The sequence below is a fragment of the Aquarana catesbeiana genome, linkage group LG04 (assembly GCF_042186555.1).
Source record: "Aquarana catesbeiana isolate 2022-GZ linkage group LG04, ASM4218655v1, whole genome shotgun sequence".
In the NCBI taxonomy this organism is placed as follows: Eukaryota; Metazoa; Chordata; class Amphibia; order Anura; family Ranidae; genus Aquarana; species Aquarana catesbeiana.
Genome location: NC_133327.1, coordinates 398,238,473 through 398,259,569, shown reverse-complemented (window position 1 = coordinate 398,259,569; position 21,097 = coordinate 398,238,473). Strand labels below are relative to the sequence as shown.

The 21,097-nt window shown below is 43.9% G+C and overlaps 1 protein-coding gene across 3 annotated transcripts in view; it reads right to left on the bottom strand.

The window, feature by feature from the left end:
• Window positions 1-21,097, bottom strand: part of NKAIN2 (sodium/potassium transporting ATPase interacting 2) — a 1,596,052-nt gene that overhangs the window by 281,970 nt on the left and 1,292,985 nt on the right. The gene's annotated exons all lie outside the window — the stretch shown is intronic.

The following is a 21,097-nucleotide window of genomic DNA, read 5'->3' as shown; positions in this document are numbered from 1 at the left end:
CTGGTGCAAACCAGTATATAGCCAGTATACGATCAGGAGGAATCACAGGAACCGGAAACCGACTCCAACTTGGAAGTGGAGGAAAATTGTCCTGACAAAGCGTCAGCCCTTAGATTCTTAGTACCGGGTAAGAATGAGACAATGTAATTGAAACAAGACAAAAAATAAGCCCATAAAGCACTTCTGGGAGAGAGGTGTTTAGCCTCAGACAAGAATGTGAGATTCTTATGGTCAGTAAGATTGAGAACCGGCACAGTGGTACCTTCGAGGAGATGTCTCAGGGCTAAAATGATCGCTAACAGCTCCCTCTCACCAATCTCATAATTACACTCTGCAGGTGACAATTTCTTGGAAAAGTAGCCACAAGGATGCACAGCGTTCTCAGAGGTAGGACGTTGAGACAGAAGGGCACCAACTCCAGTCTCAGAAGCATCAACCTCAAGGATAAAAGGTAACGGCAAAGGCAGCCTCAAAGGCCTTAATGGACTCCGAAGACCAACTCTGTGGGTTACCGTCCTTTCTGGTCATATCAGTCAGGTGCTTGACCAGAGACGAGAAGTTACGAATAAACTTCCAATAATAGTTGGCAAAGCCAAGAAAACGCTGCATAGGACGTAAACCCACAGGTCGGGGCCACTGTATTACGGCTGAAAGTTTCTCTGGGTCCATCGAAAAACCAGCAGTGGAAATGACATAACCCAGGAATTTAACCTGTTCACGATGGAATTGGCACTTCTCCAATTTACAATAGAGATTGTTCTCTTAGTTTCCGAAGCACACAACAGACATCTGTGTGGTGGCTCTCCAGGGACTTGGAAAATATGAGGATATTGTCAAGATAAACCACCACACATAACTGCAACAAATCTCGGAGGACATCGTTAATAAATTCCTGGAAAACTGCCGGGCCATTACAAAGGTCAAAAGGCATTACAAGGTACTTATAATGGCCTGTTCTGGTGTTAAACGCAGTTTTCTACTCGTCGCCCTCCTTAATCCTCACAAGATTGTATGCCCCTCTCAAATCAAGCTTCGTGAAAACCGTTGCTCCCTTGAGGAGGTCAAATAACTCCGTAATCAACTGAATCTCATAGGCATTCTTAATTGTGAAATGATTGAGACCCCTATAATCAATACAAGGTCTCAGTTCACCACTCTTCTTCTTCACAAAGAAGAAACCAGCACCAGCAGGAGACGAGAATTTGTGGATGAAACCTCAAGAAAGTGCTTATGCAACATACTCCTCCATGGCCCTATCCTCCAAGACAGACAAAGGGTAAACCGGGCCACGGGGGGGGGGGGGGTATGGCACAAGGTTGAAGGTCAACTGCGCAATCATACGACCGGTGTGGAGGCAAACTACCAGCTTGACATTTGTCAAAGACATCGCTAAAATCGCGGTACTCCTCCAGCAGGGAGGAGAGTGAAGAGGTGCAGAGGTGCACAGGACCTTGGCCACCTTCTAGAAGCATGTCTTACTGCATTGTGGCCGCCAAGAGAGAACCTCAGCATGGAGCCAATCAAAAGAGGGGTTGTGCCTCTGTAACCAAGGATAACCAATAAACAGCAGAAACTTAGGTGAAGAAATAACTTGGAATTGGATTATCTTATGGTGAAGAGCCCCTACGGCCATGGACAACGGAACAGTCTCATGAGTCACATGGGCAGGCTGTAGAGGTCTCCCATCCAGAGCCTCAGTGGCAAGTGGAGTGTCACTCAGCTGCAGCTGAATTGAGTGCTTCGATACAAAGGCAGCATCAATGAACAGGCCTGCAGCCCCAGAGTCGATTAGAGCCTGTATCTCGACGGACGACTCAGCCCAAGAAAGGGTAACTGAAACCAGGGGGCTATCCTTCTCGATAACTGGGGACGAAACAACGCCACCTAAGGTCTGTCTGTGACAGGACCTCAAAGTTCGGGCGTTCCCTGGATGGGTAGGACAAAACTTCAAAAAGTGGCCTGCCTGGCCACAATAAAGGCACAATCTCTCCCTCCTCCTAAGGGTTCTCTCATCCACAGAGAGGCGTGAAGCCCGAGTGCATGGGTTCATCTTCACATACCGACTTGGTACCAGGAGGCATGGGATGTGAGGGAGGCAAGGGTGGGACTGCAAAGTTCGGAGACAAATGTACAGAAGGCTTCCGTAAGCACTCCTTAAAAGGAAGTCTTTCTCTGAGTCTGGAGTCAATGAGGATGGAAAAAGTGATCAACTTCTCCAGTTCAGTGGGTATATCTCGGGCTGCTATCTTATCCTTGATGGTATTCAAGAGATCAGGAGAAAAAGCAGCAACGAGGGCCTCATTGTTCCAAGCAACCTCTGATGCCAGAGTACGGAATTCAGTGGCGTAATCGGCAACAGTTCTCGTACTCTGTTTGATAGACATGAGGCACTTGGCAGGAGAAGCAGAGTGTGCAGGAACGTCAAATACCATTTTAAAAGAAGCCACAAACTCTGAGTAACTCAAGACAACAGTTTTTTGTGTCTCCCATAGAGGGTTTGCCCAAGCCAAGGCCCTCTCAGAAAGCAAAGATATTACGAAACCTACTTTGCTTCTGTCCATGGGAAACGCCTGAGGCAGCATCTCAAGGTATATCTGAACCTGGCTGAGAAACGCTCTGCATTGGACTGGATCGCCCCCAAATCGCTGGGGAAGCAGAGAGGAACCAGACATACCTCTTATAGTGGTAATACTTGAGGTGGGTGCCTGCACAGAGACTGGAGTAGCAGCAGGGATGGCCTGCAACACAGGTTGTACCAGAGCAGCCACAGTGGGAGATTCCAGGTGAGCCGTGCGATTCAGGAGCATTTGTAACACCATGGCAAACTGATCCATGCAGCGATCCTGCTCATCCAATCTGGAAAAAATATTACCAACAAGTGGATTGACTGCATCTTCTGAATTCATGCCCTTCGCCTACTGTCAGAAACCATGAATCAGACTGAGACAGAAGTACAGTTAAATCACACTTGTTTAATAATAATAATAATAATAATAAAAAGGACAAAACATAGCAGAGTTCAGGAACTGGAACGGATAGTCAGACAAGCTAAAATGTCAGGGAGCCAGAGATGAGTATAGTAGTACAGCAAGCAGGATCTGGAGCCAGAAGGAATGTCAGCCAAGCAAGTCTTTGACAGGAATACAGGAGAGCGTCTCTAGAGATGTGACCAAGGTAAAGGCAAATATCATCTGGGCTGGACGGCTTAAGTAGGCAGGACTCATGAGCAGGATATCATCAACAGGTGAGTCACTGTGGAGAGAAAGGAGCTGGCAATTAGCCGACAGGTGAGCAGCCAGCTTTGAGTAGGAAGGGCTGAGCCCAGCCCTGACACAACTAACTATTAGGAATGAACAAAGTGACTTTGGAGAGAAGTCTGAGAAAAGGAATAAAAAAATGATGTCCCTTCTTTAAACTAACCACCTCTAACTAATGAAGGACAGAAAAGTCATATACCACAAACTGCCTTAAACTCACTCATTAATTAATATTATATCCATGCACTCACAAACACAATGATCACAAGCACTAACTAACCTCATTTGGAGTCAACACAGGTAGTCTGGCTTTTAAAGTGGCATTTTAATCATCATTTACAAGGGGTGGTTTGATCGCTGTCACAGGGCTTGCAAAACAACATACAAAGGGTTTTTTAAAGCAACACTCCAGACAAAAATAAGATAAAAATGAATTCCCTATTACCAGGTACAACAACAAAACCAAGAGTTGCTGCAACATTCAGTTTCAATGCAGAGATTTTCTCTGCTGTACTTATATTCTGCCCCTAGATGTATTCAGTCTGATGGTCGGCAACATTTCACCCATTTCCTCTGAGCCCAGGTAATCTTTCTCAGCATGTAATCCCAAATCACCACTACATGAATGCCAGCAGTTTGGCAAAAAATGTAAACAAACTCTTGGCTGTTATAACCGGGGTTAATGGAAGGGTTAAAGGTTGTTTTCTTTTTCAAGTGCATTTTGTCTAAGTCAAGGGTCTCAAATGTTCTAAACAAAGGAACAGTTTACTGTCCTTCAGACTTTAGGGGGGGGCGGACTGTGGCGATTGGGAATAAAAATTGTCCTGGCATCAGTGAGAGTAAACACATCTTTGGTATTAGGGAGAGGAATAATGCCCTATCGTTGATGTCATTGGAAGGTATAGTGCCTCATCGTTGGTGTTAGTGGTAGGAATAATGCCCCATCATTGGTGTCAGTGGAAGAAATAGTACCCCATATCTGATGTCAATGGAGGAATAGTGATCCATCGTTGGTGTCAGTGGGAGGAATAGTGCTCCATCATTGGGGTAAGTGGGAGGAATAATGCCCTATCATTAGTGTCCGTGGCAGGAATGGTGCTTCAACATTGGGGTCAGTGTGAAAAATAGTGCCCCATCATTGGGGTCAGTGGGAGGAATAGTACCCCATCATTTGGGGTCAGTGAGAGAAATAGTGCCCCATTGTTGGTGTCAGTGAAAGTAATAGTTCCCCATTGTTGGTGTCAGTGGAAGGAAACGTGCCCCATTGTTGGTGTCAGTGGAAGAAATAGTGCCCAATTGTTGGTGTCAGTGGAATGAATAGTGCCCATCGTTGGTATCAGTGGAAGGAATAGTGCCCAATTGTTGGTATCAGAGGAGAGAGTAGTGCCCCAAGAGTCAGATATAGGCAAGCAAAAGGCTGAATTCAGCCTCCAGGCCTAATTTTACAGATCGCTGGTCTAAGCAATGATGTGTAGTAAAATTAAATACCAACGGCTTATCCTGTTCTGCTCATCCCTACTATCTAAATAAGTATGGTTATAGTTAGATATGATATATGTATCATGTTACTAAATGGGCCCAACAAGTATATCACTATTTATTGTTTTGGGGCACCTGTTACTTGTAAATTATATATAATCAGGCACTGCCTTATTTGTGTCATTCAATTGTATCCGAATAATCCCAGATGAAATCTGCTTCAGATTCACTCATTATGTTTAACAAATGATATGTGTTATTATATATCATAACATTTTCTTAAAAGATAGACAAATGTGTCATCATACATCAAATATAATTGGGTGCTTTAGACAGACATAAAGCACATTGATTTTACTATCTCAGTGTATATGACGTTTTGTTAGTTACAGATCAATATGACCAAATTTCTTTATGCTGTTAGGAAAAAAAGGAAAGTGGGTGAAGGATCTCTTAAACAAAGATACTCATCTGTCAAATGCTAGAATGGACATGATTTCCCTGCTGATTCAGTTGCCTCTGAACGATGATCGTGCCAGCCTTTTTAAGACGTAGATTCAGGAATTTATCTGGTCATATTTCTTGGGAATTATCCAGCATTTGCCTCTGGGGCTGTATAATCAAATATTCTTGTCTACACCTCTCTTAGCCTGCTTCTTTCATTTGTTATATATTTTAGACGACCTTCAAGACACATGTTCTATTTACTCCAGGGAGTAAACACAAGCAAGGGCACAAAATGAATAGACCATATGAGTAAAATACAAAATAAAGTAAAACACCTAGCACTTGAATTGTTTCATTTACATCACTAAAAGGTCATTATTTGTTTTCCAAAATAAGAGAAGGATACTGGAAAAGAAATGAAAACACCTATTCATGTAGTATCTACATTGTACAACTTTACTCTGAAATTCCATTTTGTTTTAATTTTTGGACATACATACAGTACATACAGGGATAGAACACAAAAAACTGATTTCCTGAGTCATAAATTAATAGGACTTTGGCATTTTATGTGGTCAGTTATTCAAGGATAAGTGCAATGGTATAAAAAGAAAATTCTGTGCTTAGCGTATACAAATAATAAGTGTGCATTCAAACAAATTACAAGTAAAGTAAAAAATAACAGTCCAGATGCTATTTTTTTTTAAATTGAGCGTTTTAAAACAGTGAGTTCATACACCAAATATCAAAATGAAAAGCTCCAACCATCCACCAGTGAAATGAACAATTTTTGAGATAACTGGATGAAACACCTTGTGCGCTTCAGCGCAAATCCAAGTCTCTTACTGAATCATATTGATTCCTTGTGAAGGAGAGCAATGCAGCATGTTGTTAACAGGCTATTCCAGGCACTTAAACCCCATAAACACTGTTAGATTTTATGCAGATTTTTGTCTTCAGATTTACCAAAACCATGTAGTGCAAGGGCCTACCTGATTGCATACAAATTGAAACTCTTATGCCGCGTACACAGACGAGCGGACTTTCTGGCAGACTTGGTCCGGCGGACCGGACTCCGTCGGACAATTCGATCATGTGTGGGCTCCAGCTGACTTTTTTTCCCCAAAAGTCTGATGGACCTAGAAATAAAACATGTTTCAAATATTTCCAACGGACTCTAGTCCGGTCGAAAAATCCGCTCGTCAGACGGACTAAAACTGACGCTAGGGCAGCTATTGGCTACTGGCTATCAACTTCCTTATTTTAGTCCGGTCGTACGTCATCACGTACGAATCCGTCGGACTTTGGTGTGATCGTGTGTGTTCAAGTCCGTTCATTAGGAAAGTCCGTGGGAAGTCCGCCGAAAGTCCGTCGGATAGACCGTCGGACCAGTCCGGTCGAAAAGTCCGCTCGTGTGTATGCGGCATAAAGGTTTGACCTCATATTATATGGTTTTGGTAAATCTGAAGACAAAAAATCTGCAGAAAATCTAATAGTGTATATGGGGTCTAAAGGCCCGTACACAGAAAATCTGAAGATAAACTTCGTCCGATGAACGATCTGTCGATTTTCTGATCATTAGTATACTGCTTTTGACAGACGATTATGAATTTTTGGCAGACAAACACTGGATGTGCAGGCTTTAAAATGTTTGTCTGATGTGACCACAACGTCCGATTTTCTTTTCATTAGTATGGTTTTCTGACAAAAAAAAATCTGAGCCAGACTAGGCATGCTCAGAAATGAAAGAACGCATACAAAACAATTCAACACATTACTTCTATCATTGAATTCTGTCATCAGAAAATTTTCTGATGGTGAGTACCATCTTCACTTTTGATTTGAGACTAGCATCAAACAAAAAACTGACGAAAATTTGTCCAATAATCTGACCATGTGTACAAGGCTTTAGGCCTCGTACACACGGCACAAAAATCAGAAGGGAAAAGTCTGAAGACGAGCTGTCTGCGGATTTTCGGATCGTTAGTACGGGGCATTCAACAGACTATTTGACTTTGACTTTTACATCAGACAAAAGCTGGATGTACAGGCTATAAAATTTTTGTTGGATGTGAACTCAACATTTGATTTTCGGATGGTCAGTACAGAAATCGTCACAAAAAAGTACAAACACACATGATCGGGATCAAGGAACGAGCCGGAAGAGTTCGGTCTTGTAAACTACGGCTTGTAATCTAGAATTAATATTTAGAACGCGGCAATTGATGAAATGTCGAAATGCAGCGCACATTTTCACACCAAAATTCTACTAACACAAAATTAGCAGAAGGGGCCCAAAGGGGTGAAATGAACTTCCTCTTTCTATGCTCATAGTACCTCACTACGTTCGTGTTTGTCAAACGACAATTTGCGGATGGTTAGTATGCTAGACAAAATTCTGCACACATGCTTTTGACAAAAATCAGATGCTCGGTCTTCCAACAATCAAACCGTGTGTACAAGGCCTTAGGCCTATATAAGCAGCACTTGTATACAGCATAAATAATACCTCATAAATAATATCACATATAGTACATATCAAAAAGTATCTACATAAAGTGCATAAAGATCAATACAGTGCTGAATTGATCAGGAAAAATTCATCAAAAGTATATTTACATAAAGTACATAGGAAACCCTCCAGTACTAAAGATTTTTACCACATGTATAATTCATCAAAAAATCACAAATAAAATCTTAAACGTGTAAAACTAAGTGTGTTTTTTTATTGACACTTTTTCCCTACATGGGGTACCATGTACCCCATACTCATTCACATAGGGTGGGGGGCCGGCATCTGGGGGCCCCCTTATTAAAGGGGCCTCCCGGATTCCGATAAACTCCCCACCCGCAGACCCCGACAACCAACGGCCAGGGTTGTCGGGAAGAGGCCCTTGTCCTCATCAACATGGGGACAAGGTGCTTTGGGGTGGGGGGGCCGCAGGGCGCCCACCTCTCCCAAAGCACCCACCCCCCATGTTGAGGGCATGCAGCCTGGTACGGTTCAGGAGGGGGGGCGCTCGCTTGTCCCCACCCCCTTTCCTGACCGGCTGGGCTGCGTGCTCGGATAGGGGTCTGGTATGGATTTTGGGGGACCCCACGCCGTTTTTTCGGCATAGGGGGTTCCCCTTAAAATCCATACCAGACCTAAGGGACATCGTCGCCTTGTGCTCGCCGCAATAGGAAAATTTGTTTTTCCTATTACAGCGACCACGAGATGTAGTACCCTGCCCTTGCGTTGTATCTGGTCCATCGGACCAGCATACAGACGAACAGGCTTTCCATCAGGAACTGTGTCCGGCGGAGTTACGACATAAAGATTTGAAGCAAGTTTCAAATCTAAAGTCTGTCGGATTTCCGACCGAAACGGTCCGTTGGAAGTCCGATGCAGCCCACACACGGTCGGATTGTCCGCCGGATTCGGTCAGTCGGACCAGTCCGATCGGAAAGTCCGCCCGTGTGTATGCGGCATTAGATTGCAAAAGTCTATCTCTGGCCAAAATCAAGTGACTAATCTGATACTCCCATACAGTATTATACTGTTTATTGTTGAGTAGAAGATCTTCTTCTCCAACTTTAGGAACACTGTTTTCATTGGTGTTCTTACACCTTTGGATTCTAGCTTGCAGCTGTTTTGGAGGTGTCATTTATTATTTTGCAGCTTTAAAGTGGGAGTAAACTCCCTTTGTTGTTTTGAACCTAAAGGTAAGCCTATAATATGGCTTACATGTAGGTACAGTAAATATCTCCTAAGCGGGCACTGCTTAGGAGATAATTACATGTGTAGCAGCCTGTGACTTCTGTCCTTTGAGAGAGCTGTGCATGTGTGGGAGTGACATCACCGTGGGAACCCAGAAGAAAGACTGGGTAAAGATGGGTTCCCTGTCAGCAGTGACAGGGGGCTGCTGGAAGGATCCATCTTTTAGGTAAGTCTATCATATTGTGCTAGTATGAGGTGCATACTAGCACATTATGACATTACCCTACAGGGGGTACCAGTTTCTTTCTTTTTTTTTTTTTTTTAACACAGTTTATTACATTTCATTTCATTTACATTTGCTGCTAAAGAAAAGGTAACTTTTGCATTTCTTTCAATGACACTGTCACTGTATGAACCATGTATAACAAGCATGTAGCTGGGATGCCTTATTGAATTTCACAGATTTTCTGAAAACAAAATCAGTTTCTTCCTTTTCAGAGGATAAATCATTGACTCCAATTTACAGTCCAATGATGTGCTATTCCTTTTCCTGAAGTACCGATGAGTCTTCTGGCTCAATTTGTTGACAGACTGTGCTGACTATCACTTCATGAGACTTTTGACAAATTGTTGTTTCATTAATATTTCAATTTAAATAAATGCCTTTTTGTTGTCTGTATGAAGAAGTCTGTATTCCTTTCTGATACTCATGATAGCTAACAAATATATTTTCCTTAGCACAAGGCTTCCATTTTGTACACTTTTCTTCAGGAACATGTATAAGTGTTTTTCTTCCAAAGATTTCAAAGTGTTTCAGGTCAGGTTTTCTTTCTATTCTATTGCTCATATGGAGTTTTCATAGCTACTTTTCCGAGTAAGTGGTTTTGGAGATTACAGGTTGTCATGATTACCTACCCCCAGTATGTTATATAATATATATTCTGATCAAAAAGTGTGCTTCTGCCACTTTCAAACAGTGGGAGTTATTTACGAAAGGCAAATCCACTTTGCACTGCAAGTGCAGTCGCTGTAGTTCCGAGGGGGACATGCAAGGAAAATAAAAACCAGCATTTTAGCCTGCACATGATTGGATGATAAAATCAGCAGATCTTCCTCTCATTGCAGAGCTTCCCCTTAGAACTACAGCTACTGCACTTCCAAGTGCACTTACAGTGCACTTGTAGTGCAAAGTGGATTTGCCTTTCGTAAATAACCCCCAGTGTGTGGTTCATTTTCTCTTCAGCACCATTTTGTTCTGTATTATATGGCACAGTAGTCGGGAACATAAGCCTGAGCTTCCCTAGAATCCCTTGTATTTCCTCTTGCTGTGTAGGCATTTTGCCAGATTTGTAGCTGGGCAAGATAATGTTCAAGTTAATCCAGAACCTCATCTTTACTGTGTAACAAGCAGATCACAGTATACTTTGAGTAGCCATAAATGATAAAGAGAAAATGTCTTGTCTTTTCTCTTGTGCCCACTCTGCACTCCCACTCAGCAGCATTTTCATTTAAAATTTTCAGGTTAGGTAAAAATGCTTTGTAAGATTAGCAACTGAATGTTTTGATGAAACGGTGTTAGCAACAATCATATATGCTTTCAGACATTTTTTTTCAGAAACTGTTTTGCTTTAACTTTGAGCTTTATCTGAAATTGCAGCAGTGTTTAGTACTTTGTCTGTAGCTGGGCATATACCTGTTGGAATGCTGCTGCAGATATGGCTCTTACCCAGTGCTGTGTCTTGGCCTAGGCCAACAAGGCCCAGGCCTAGGGCGGCACTGTGCGGGGGGGCGGCAGAAAGCCGCCCCCCCCCCCCCGAAAATGGCAGCGGCGCCCTCTTCCCGACTCCCGCACAGCAGGGAGTACAGCTTAGCAGTGCAGTACAGTGGCGTCCCGGGTGCCGTCAAGCCGCTCCTCCGTAAAGCTGTGATTCTGTCTCTGATTGGCCCTCTGCTGTGGCCAATCATGGGGAGGGAAACAGCGGTCAGGAAGCTGGGCGGCGGCACGGTAAAACCAATTAGAGCCGCTCTCTCTCTCTTCTCTCTTCGGCTGACAGAAAGGGGAGGGGGGAGAGCGGGGGAGTTCTCTGGCAAATGGAGCAGCAGATCTGTGACAGGGAGAGGAGAGATGCGGGTTGTCTGTGTATCTCCCCCGCTCGCCCCCCCTCCCCTGACAACCCGCATCTCTCCTCTCCCTGTCACAGATCTGCTGCTCCATTTGCCAGAGAACTCCCCCGCTCGCCCCCCCTCCCCTTTCTGTCAGCCTAAGGGAGAAGAGAGAGCGGCTCTAATTGGTTTCCCTGCGCCGTCGCCCAGCTTCCTGACCGCTGTTTTCCTCCCCATGATTGGCCACAGCAGAGGGCCAATCAGAAGACTCTGGGGGGCATCATGGGAAAAGTAGCCCCCACAGACATGCTACAGCCCCCAGCATGCATGCACTCTGCTGAGGGGGGGGGTGTTAGAGGAGAAAAAGAGAGTACTGTGCTGGAGGAAGCCAAAGAGGGAGCCACGCTGTACCTGCACCACCAGAGAGCCACGCTGTACCCGCACCACCAGAGAGCCACGCTGTACCCGCACCACCAGAGAGCCACGCTGTACCCGCACCACCAGAGAGCCACGCTGTACCCGCACCACCAGAGAGCCACGCTGTACCCGCACCACCAGAGAGCCACGCTGTACCCGCACCACCAAAGAGCCACGCTGTACCCGCACCACCAGAGAGCCACGCTGTACCCGCACCACCAGAGAGCCACGCTGTACCCGCACCGACAAAGAGCCACGCTGTACCCACACCACCAGAGAGCCACGCTGTACCCGCACCACCAGAGAGCCACGCTGTACCCGCACCACCAGAGGGGGAGAAAGATGAAGCCACTGCCGGGGTACAGACATGCTACACTACTGACCAGAGTCAGCCTGGGCAACCCAGAGTGAGCGAACGTCCAGCCGGAGGGATCACTGTTGCGGTTTCACCGGGTCTGGTAAGAGAGCCTGTTGGCCATTATTCATTACTGTTCCCAGGGACTGAGCCATTAGGAAGTGCCTAACCTGATATCCTCTGGGCCTTATTGACCGCCACAATGAGCTCCAACGCTGGGCCTCCAGTCAAAAAATTAAGGGGGATGACACAATTTTTACAGCTCCAGGTGACACCAAACCTAGTGACGCCACTGTCCAAGAGCCCACATCAAGTTCCGGCACTGAGCTTCGGTAACTGGCAGCCAGAGTGCGCTAGCGTGGGCACCCAGGACATCTGCCACCTGGGGTCCCACAAGCGGCGATCGGCTTTCCGTAGCAGCCACCACCTCTCTCCCCACTGTCAGCCACACACACTCCTCAGCTCCTCCTCCTTCTCAGCTCCAATGTTCTAGTGTACACAGCCAGGAGGAGAAGGAGCCACAGAGGAGGGACACGACTTCAGTGTAAGAGCCGCGCTTCTGCTCTGAGGTCTGTGTATAGTTTACAGTGGAGGGGGACACAGTAACCGGGAAGGAGGCAGATAACAAATGCACACATGGATGAGGGGAGGGGGGGTAAGGGGATATGTGCTGGGTGCTTTGGGAGGGGTCTGATCCTCCCCTCCCAAAGCAACCAGCACATATCCCCTTACCACCAAACGAAAAGATGCTACATGCCTCTCTGTCCTCTTCCCCCAGCGTCCCTCTGTCCTCCTCCAATGAAGATGACAGGGCGGATCTTTAAAAGAAAGGGGTGTGGCCTTGACAGGAAGGGGTGGGTCATATTTAAATTAGGGGGTACGCAAGCTCAGTCAGGCCTAGGGCAGCACAAAACCTAAATACACCACTGCTCTTACCACCTAGAGTGCTGGACAGTGGACACATGGTGTCCATGGAGTCCTTCTTTTTCTTATTTGAAAAAAAAAGGAAAACATAAACAGGAAATACTTTAAAACTATTTGATTCTACAAAAAAAGAGTGTTACCTTATACAACATCACTACCACAGACACTAAACACAGTATAATATATGAGAATGGTTGCACCTGTATCTGTATAAACTGCATGCTAACAAGTTTAACAGTTTGCCGACCAGCACACGCCAATGTACGTCAGCAGAATGGCACTGGCAGGCAAAAGGGCGTACAGGTACGTACCCTTTAAGAAGTGAGTGTAGCAGTGTAGCGAACGCATGACCGTGACCACCCACGGGTCCCACGGACTTGATGTCCGCCGAGTGCCTGCGATCGTATGGCGGAGAGGAAGAACAGGGAGAAGCATTTCCCCGTTCTGCTTCGTGACAGGACAGTGATTACAGCTCTCTGTCATCGAAAGCTGTGATCACTGTTCTGTGTGTTGAAGCCCAGCCCCCTCACAGTTAGAATCACTCCCTAGGACACACTTAACTCCTTCACTGCCCCCTAGTGGTTAACGCCTTCACTGCCAGTGTCATTTACACAGTAATCAATGCATTTATATATCCTGTTTCCCCGAAAATAAGACCTAGTGTGATTGTCAGTGATGGCTGCAATATAAGCCCTACCCCCAAATAAGCCCTACCCTGTTTCCCCGAAAATAAGCCCTAGCCTGAAAATAAGACCTACAAGGACTTTAACTAGGGCTTATTTGGGGGGTAGGGCTTATATTGCAGCCATCACCGGGTCTTATTTTCGGGGAAACAGGGTAGCATTGATCGCTGTATAAATGAGAGTGGTCTCAAAATAGTGTCAAAAATGTCCGATGTGTCTGCCATAATGTCGCAGTCCCGATAAAAATCTCAGATCGCCGCCATTACTGATAAAAAAAAAAAATAATAATAAAAATGCTATAAATCTATCCCCTATTTTGTAGATGCTATAACTTTTGCGCAAACCAATCAATATACGCTTATTGCGATTTTTTTTTTTAATCAAAAATATGTAGCAGAATACATATCAGCCTAAACTGAGGAAAACATTTTTTTTATATATTTTTGGGGGATATTTATTATAGCAAAAAGTAAAAAATAATGTGTTTTTTTTCAAAATTGTCGCTATTATTTTGTTTATAGTGCAAAAAATAAAAACCGCAGAGGCGATCAAATACCACCAAAAGAAAGCTCTATTTGTGGGAAAAAAGGACGTCAATTTTGTTTAGGTACAACGCCGCACGACCGCGCAATTATCATTTAAAGCGACGCAGTGCCGAATCGTAAAAAGTGCTCTGGTCAGGAAGGAGGTAAATTCTTCCCGGGCTGAAGTGGTTAACTGATTTATGAAATCCAAAGCACAAGGATTGTGTTGTGAGACTACATTACACCTATGAGCAGAATGATAATCTTGTGGAATTTAGATGTTAAAGTAAAATTCCGGCTTAAACCTAACTAGCCTCAAAAATGTTCCCACCCCCCTCCTAATACCTATGCTGACTGACCTGTGTAAAAAAAGATTAATATGCTTACCTATTTTCAGCCTACTCTGGTTCGATCATGGGATTCCCTCTATCAGCCTGCGGCAGTTACAGGGGAGAGAGTGCTTGACAACAACTGGGAAAGCCTGTAGCTGTGATGTCACCCATAGGCTCCCATGTCCCAGCCATTGTCAGCGCTCCCTTCCCTCCCCTGCAGAAGGGGGAGGGGAAACTTTTAGGACAAGTTAGGTTTAGGCTGGAATTCTAATTTATCCACTTGCCGACCAGCCACCGTCATTATACTGTGGTAAGGTGGCACGATCCTGCGAATTGCTGTAGCTGTACATTGGCTCAGGAACTCTCTTTTTGTGGGTGCGCTCACGCTCCCATTGGCCAGCGGGGGAGCCAATCAGCAGATCCGGCGGACTCGATGTCTGCCGGGCACCCGCGATCGTTCCCCGCAGTGACAGAACGGGGATCTGCCTGTGTAAAGAAGGCATATCTCTGTTCTGACAAATCCTGTCTTTCTGCTAAGCAGGAAGACGGATCTGTGTTTTTCCCCAGCCACACAGTCCCCTATACAGTTAGAAAACACCTGCAGGGAGCACATTTAACCCCTTGATCGCCCCTGATGTTAACCCCTTCCCTGACAGTGTCAGTACAATAACAGTGCATATTTTTAGCACTGATTACTGTAATAATGTCACTAGTTCCCCAAAAAATTTCAAAAATGTCAGTTAGGTGTCTGATCTGTCCATCGCAATGTCGCAGTCCTGCTAAAAATCACTGATCACCATTACTAGTAAAAAAATGCCATAAATCTATCTCCAATTTTATAGACGCAATAGCTTTTGCGCAGACCAATCAATATATGTTTATTGCAATTTTTTTCAAAAATATGTAGCAGAATACTTATCGGTAGGGATGAGCTGAACAACCCCCTGTTCGGTTCACAGCAGAACATGCGAACAGTCTATGGGACGCAAACGTGAAAAATCAAAGGTGCTACTTTTAAAGGCTTATATGCAAGTTATTGCCATAAAAAGTGTTTGGGGACCGGGTCCTGTCCCGGGGGACATGTATCAATGCAAACAAAAAGTTTTAAAAATGGCCTTTTTTTTCGGGAGCAGTGATTTTAATAATGCTTAAGTGAAACAATAAAATGAAATATTCCTTTAAATATCGTTTAGTCTGCCTGTAAAGTAGTGCATCTTTCCCATGTTTATAACAGGACCACAGCAAACAGACATTTCTAAAGGAAAAAATGTCATTTAAAACTGCTTGCGGCTGTAAAAACGGCAGGGGTCCCCCCCCCCAGTCCATTACCAGGCCCCATTGAATATTAAGGGTAACCCTGCACCAAAAATACAACAAAAAAAATGGCATGGGGGTCCCCCAGGCCTCCAGGCACTACTCTGAACAGCAGTATATATACTATACAGTACTACAGTATATATACTATACGGCCTGCTCTATATACTCTGCAGAAAAATTGGACCTTAGGTGTTGGTCGTGCCAGAACACTGTAACCCCTCGCAGTTACTCTTGTTGGGCACAGGAATGGGCCCTGCTGTGAAATATTATATCAAAAATTGTAATTACATGCCCCTGTTAAACAGGGGCAGAAAAATTGGGCCTTGGATGGTGGTGGTGGTGCCACAACACTGTAACCCCTCACAGATACTCTTGTTGGGTACACCACCAGAAGTTTAGTAGAAACTGTACACACTGTATTATATACTGTGTACACCGCCTGCAGTGTATTAGAAACTGTACAACGGCTGAACTGTATTGTATACTGTGTATTAGATACTGTGTACACCACCTGAAGTGTATTAGAAAATATACACCACTGAATGCAGAGTATATATACTAGACATGTGTGTATATATATATATATATATATATATATATATATATATATATATATACACCGCCTAAATTGTATTAGAAACAGTACACCACCGAATCCACTGTAGACGTAGGCTACACTGAATGCAGAGTATATACTAGATATATATAGACTGTGTATATATATATATATATATATATATATATATATATATATATATATATATATATACATACATACATATATATTAATTAATACACCGCTTGAAGTAGAAACAGTACTCCACCGAATGCACTGTAGATATAGGCTACACTGGATGCAGAGTGTATGTGTATATATATATATATTATATACTGTCAGGGCTGCTGGGCTCAGCCCTTCCTTCTCTGAACTGGCTGCTCAGCTGTCGGATAATTGCCAGCTCCCATCTCTCTCCACAGTTACTCAGCTGTTGTTGATATCCTGCTCGTCAGTCCTGCCCACTTAAGCCGTCCAGTCCAGAGGAGCTCTGCCTTCACCTTGGTCAACATCACAAGAAACATCTCCTGCGTTCCTGTTTAAAGACCGGCTTTGCTGACATCCCTTTTGGCTCCGGATGCTGCTTGCTGCACTACTTTTATTGCTTACTTCTGGCTTGGCTGACTATCCGTTCCGGTTACTGAACTTTGGCTATGTTTTGACTACGTTTGTTCTTTTAACTTTTATTATTAAACAAGTGTGATTTAACTGTACTTCTGTCTCGGTCTTATTTCATGGATTCTGACAATACTAGACTGTGTATAGAGTAAACACTGAATATAAAGTCTGTGCTAAATGCAGAGTATATATATGTATATACTGACTGTGTATATATATATATATATATCATATATATATCATATACACTGCCACTAACTGAATAACCTGCCTACTTAATATAATTCAAGCTAGCTCTCTGTCCACGCCAACAACACAGCCTTATATAGTGTGGGGCGTGGACTTAGTCCCCCTGAGCTCAAATTTCCCATGAACGCCCCATAAATGTTTGCTGTTCTGTGAACGGGCGAACACCCGATGTTCGAGTCGAACTTATAATTGACCCGAACATCAAGCTCATCCCTACTTATCGGCCTAAACTGATGAATAAATTCATTTTTTACATTTTTTTTGGGAAATGTTTTATAGCAGAAAGTAAAAAATTGTGTTTGTTTTTCAAAATTGTCACTCTTTTTTATTATAGCTCAAAAAATAAAAACCGCAGAGGTGATCAAATACCACCAAAATGAGAGGTTGTATGCATGTAGGAGTGGGTGGCGCTGCCTGTCACCTGAAGAGTGATCCTCTACAGTGAGTCACTCCTCCCTAGTGAGTATGCAATAGGTCGTTTATAATTGCTACAGGTGGCGCTTATCGAAACCTGAAGAGTGATTCTCTACAGTAAATCACTCCTCCCAGATGAATATGCAATGGATGGGTGGTAGTTATTCCCGTTACCTGAAGGGTAATTTCCCAGTGGGTCACTCTTCTCAAATGGGTAATGAGTGATTCCCCAATAGTAAGATAAATATCATAGGGAGTGCGCTCACCCTGTGACCTATATTGGGGAGTGTACTTTTGTTGCTCTGTTATTTGTGCTTTTTACAACCATATATCCAGCACCCACTCCTAATATAAATGTGCTAAAATTAGTAGTGATCTCATCAGGTCATCTAGAACAACCAAATTGCATGCTTAATAATTCATACCAAACAGTATATGATACTTATGCAAATTCATATATATGAAATTAATGAAAAATTGATTATCGTAAAAAAAAATTAATAAATTAAAGTCCAGTGAAAAAAGCGTCAAAAAATTCAATCTCAAATGGTGCAAAAATAGCAAAATTTCAAGTGACTTGTGCTTGTCCAAAGAGACTTGTGCCTGGGTTTAGCCACAAGTGTGCAATAAATCAAGTGACTTCCATTCTTCCCTTCAATTCCCCACTCACCAGATTCTTGCACCCCTGCAGGGGTAAAACGCCTGTAGTGAGTGTACTGGCTGTATCTGGAGCAGACACCTCCACCTTGGCTCAGCAAACACTGGGGTATCCAGATCCCTTTGCCCCTCCTGGGGTGAATCACTTTCACCAGATAAAGTTGCAACAATCACCTCTTCCGTGTTAGATCGCAGGATATCCTCATGAACCAAATGGACAGGCACTCATAGTGTGAATCTGAATAGTTTGTTTATTAAAATAATTAAGGTTAAAAACAAAACAAGACTTGACACAGTCAAGTATAAAGCTGGCATGCCCTGGTTTCAAACCATGAGCTCCGGACCGGCGTGCGTTCCAAAGACCGGAACTCTGCAAACAAAATGACGTGAAAGCATACCAAGCCCCGTCTTATGCATTTCGTCATAGGACGTCGTCTGAGGTGGTGCCATCTTGGTGCACCTCACGCCTATTATAGTGAGCGGTCCGCAAGGTCCACCCCCCGTGGGCAGGTTTGAAGTCCGGGAAATCAGATAATCACAGGCTTGATACATATAACATATAATGTCTGATTCCCTACCTCTACTGTGTACACCCTCACATATCCCAGAGGGGAATTTTCTGACTATTTTATTTTGATGTAGGTAGGCTATTCTTCTTTGGAGCCTAATTATTTCCATACTGTGCGCCCTGATGGTCAAATCTGGAATTTTTTCCTGAAGTGGTATGGAAATAATTCACTGTAGAGAATCACTCTTCAGGTGACAATAAGCGCCACCTGTAGCAATTATAAACCACCTATTGCATACTCACCTGGGAGGAGTGACTCACTGTAGAGGATCACTCTTCAGGTGATGGGCAGCGCCACCCACCCCTACATACATACAACCTCTAATACGGGAGCTTTAAATCAAAGCATTCCAGGGGAGGCAGCAGCCTATCTTAAACCTCAGCGCAAAATACAATAATTAATAAATACCACCAAAAGAAAGCTCTATTTGTGGGAAAAAAAGGGACATCAATTTTGTTTGGGTACAGCTTTACATGACCGCACAATTGTCAGTTAAAGCGACGCAGTGCCGTATCACAAAAAATGGCCTGGTCAGGAAGTGGGTAAATCCTTTCAGGGCTGAAGTGATTAAAGGCAGATATTTGAACTCCTGAAGATTAATAATATTTTAAATACTGCATATTCTAATCATCTGAAGTCAATATCAATAGCATAATGTCGTGTATGATTTTCTCCATGTATTATTAACAACTTGCTACCCACCGTATAGTCGATATTTGGCCTAATGGCTGCTCCCTAAATCATGGAGGGCATCTATGGACGTCCTCCCACATGCACGTCTCCCACGCACCTCCTAGGGTGGGCATCAGGAGCGCTCTGAGCACACAGTGGATCACAGATTGGGGTACAGGGCCAATCATAGCCCCCCTTTACCATGTGATCAGATGTAAACAAGGTAAACAAACAAAATTCTTTTCACTGTTATCGGCTCTCTTTTCCTCACACAGTGACTGCATGTGAATATATAAGTACCTGAAATAAATAAATGTGAGGGAAGGAGAGCCAGTCTGTGCAGGAAAACAGAGTGTGTTTACATACTGTGATTTTTATGGTGCCACATTAGAATCAGCCACGCCAGTCATCCACACCAGTGCAGTCACACCATTGAATCCCCATCAATGTCCTGATCAGCCATACCAGTGCAACCTCATCATTGTACTGACCAGCCATGCCAGTGCAGCCTCCACAGTGTCCTGATCAGCCACACTAGTGCAGCCTCAGCAGGGTCCTGATCAGCCACACCAGTGCAGCCTCATCAGTGTCCTGATCAGTCACACCAGTGCAGCCTCATCAGTGTCCTGATCAGTCACACCAGTGCAGCCTCATCAGTGTCCTGATCACTCATGCCAGTGTGGCCTCATCAGTGTCCTGATCAGCGAAGCCAATGCAACCATGCCAGCACAGCTTCATCAATGTCTTGATCAGCCATGCCAGTGCAACCACACCAGTAAAGCCTCATTAGTGTCCTGATCAGCCACGCCAGTGCAGCCTCCTCGACTCCTGATCAAGCGCACCGGGGCAGTCATCGTCAGTGCCCTGATTCAGCTATATCTGCTCCAGTGTCACTGTCACAGCAGTATGATGTCACCAGTCAGCCATGTCCAAAAATGTTTTACACAAGGGAGAAAGAATTTAAAATCATCAGCATGACAGATTAGTGTGGCAGGGAGCCCTCACTGTCTGATTCATATTCGGATATACTATATACATATACTAACTTGTGGAATGCCATACTCAGGAAGATTAGCAGAATGTATTTTGGGATGTAATCATAACTTTGTCAATGCTGTATGTTAGAAATATCCTATAAATTTGCAACTTTGTTTAAAAGAAATACAGTACGTTTTAATTTTCTTTCCACATGTTTCTAAAACTTATGGCAAAAAATAAAATATTCAAAAGACTAATTATGCCTATAAGAAAATACGTTGGGTCTATTTGCTTTCCAAAATGTGGTCATTTTGTGGGTGTTTCCACTGTCTTGGTGCTCCAGGGCCTTCAAAATTTAGTCAGGAAATTAGATGCAGAGTTGATGCCTAATTTATGCTTCTTGAAAGCCCAAAGGTGCTTCTTGGATTTTGAGCCCCTGTATGTGTCTAGGCTAGGGATGAGCTAAACACCCCCCAGTTTGGTTCGCACCAGAACCTGCGAACGGACCGAAAATTCGCACGAACGTTAGAACCCCATTGAAGTTTATGGGACTCGAACGGTCAAAATCGAAAGTGCTAATTTTAAAGGCTAATTTGCATGGTATTGTCCTAAAAAGGGTTTGGGGACCCGGGTCCTGCCCCAGGGGACATGGATCCATGCAAAAAAAAGTTTTAAAAATGGCCATTTTTTCGGGAGCAGTGACTTTAATAATGCTTAAAGTGAAACAATAAAAGTGTAATATTCCTTTAAATTTTGTACCTGGGGGGTGTCTATAGTATGTCTGTAAAGGGGCGCATGTTTCCCGTGTTTAGAACAGTCTGACAGCAAAATGAAATTTCAAAGGAA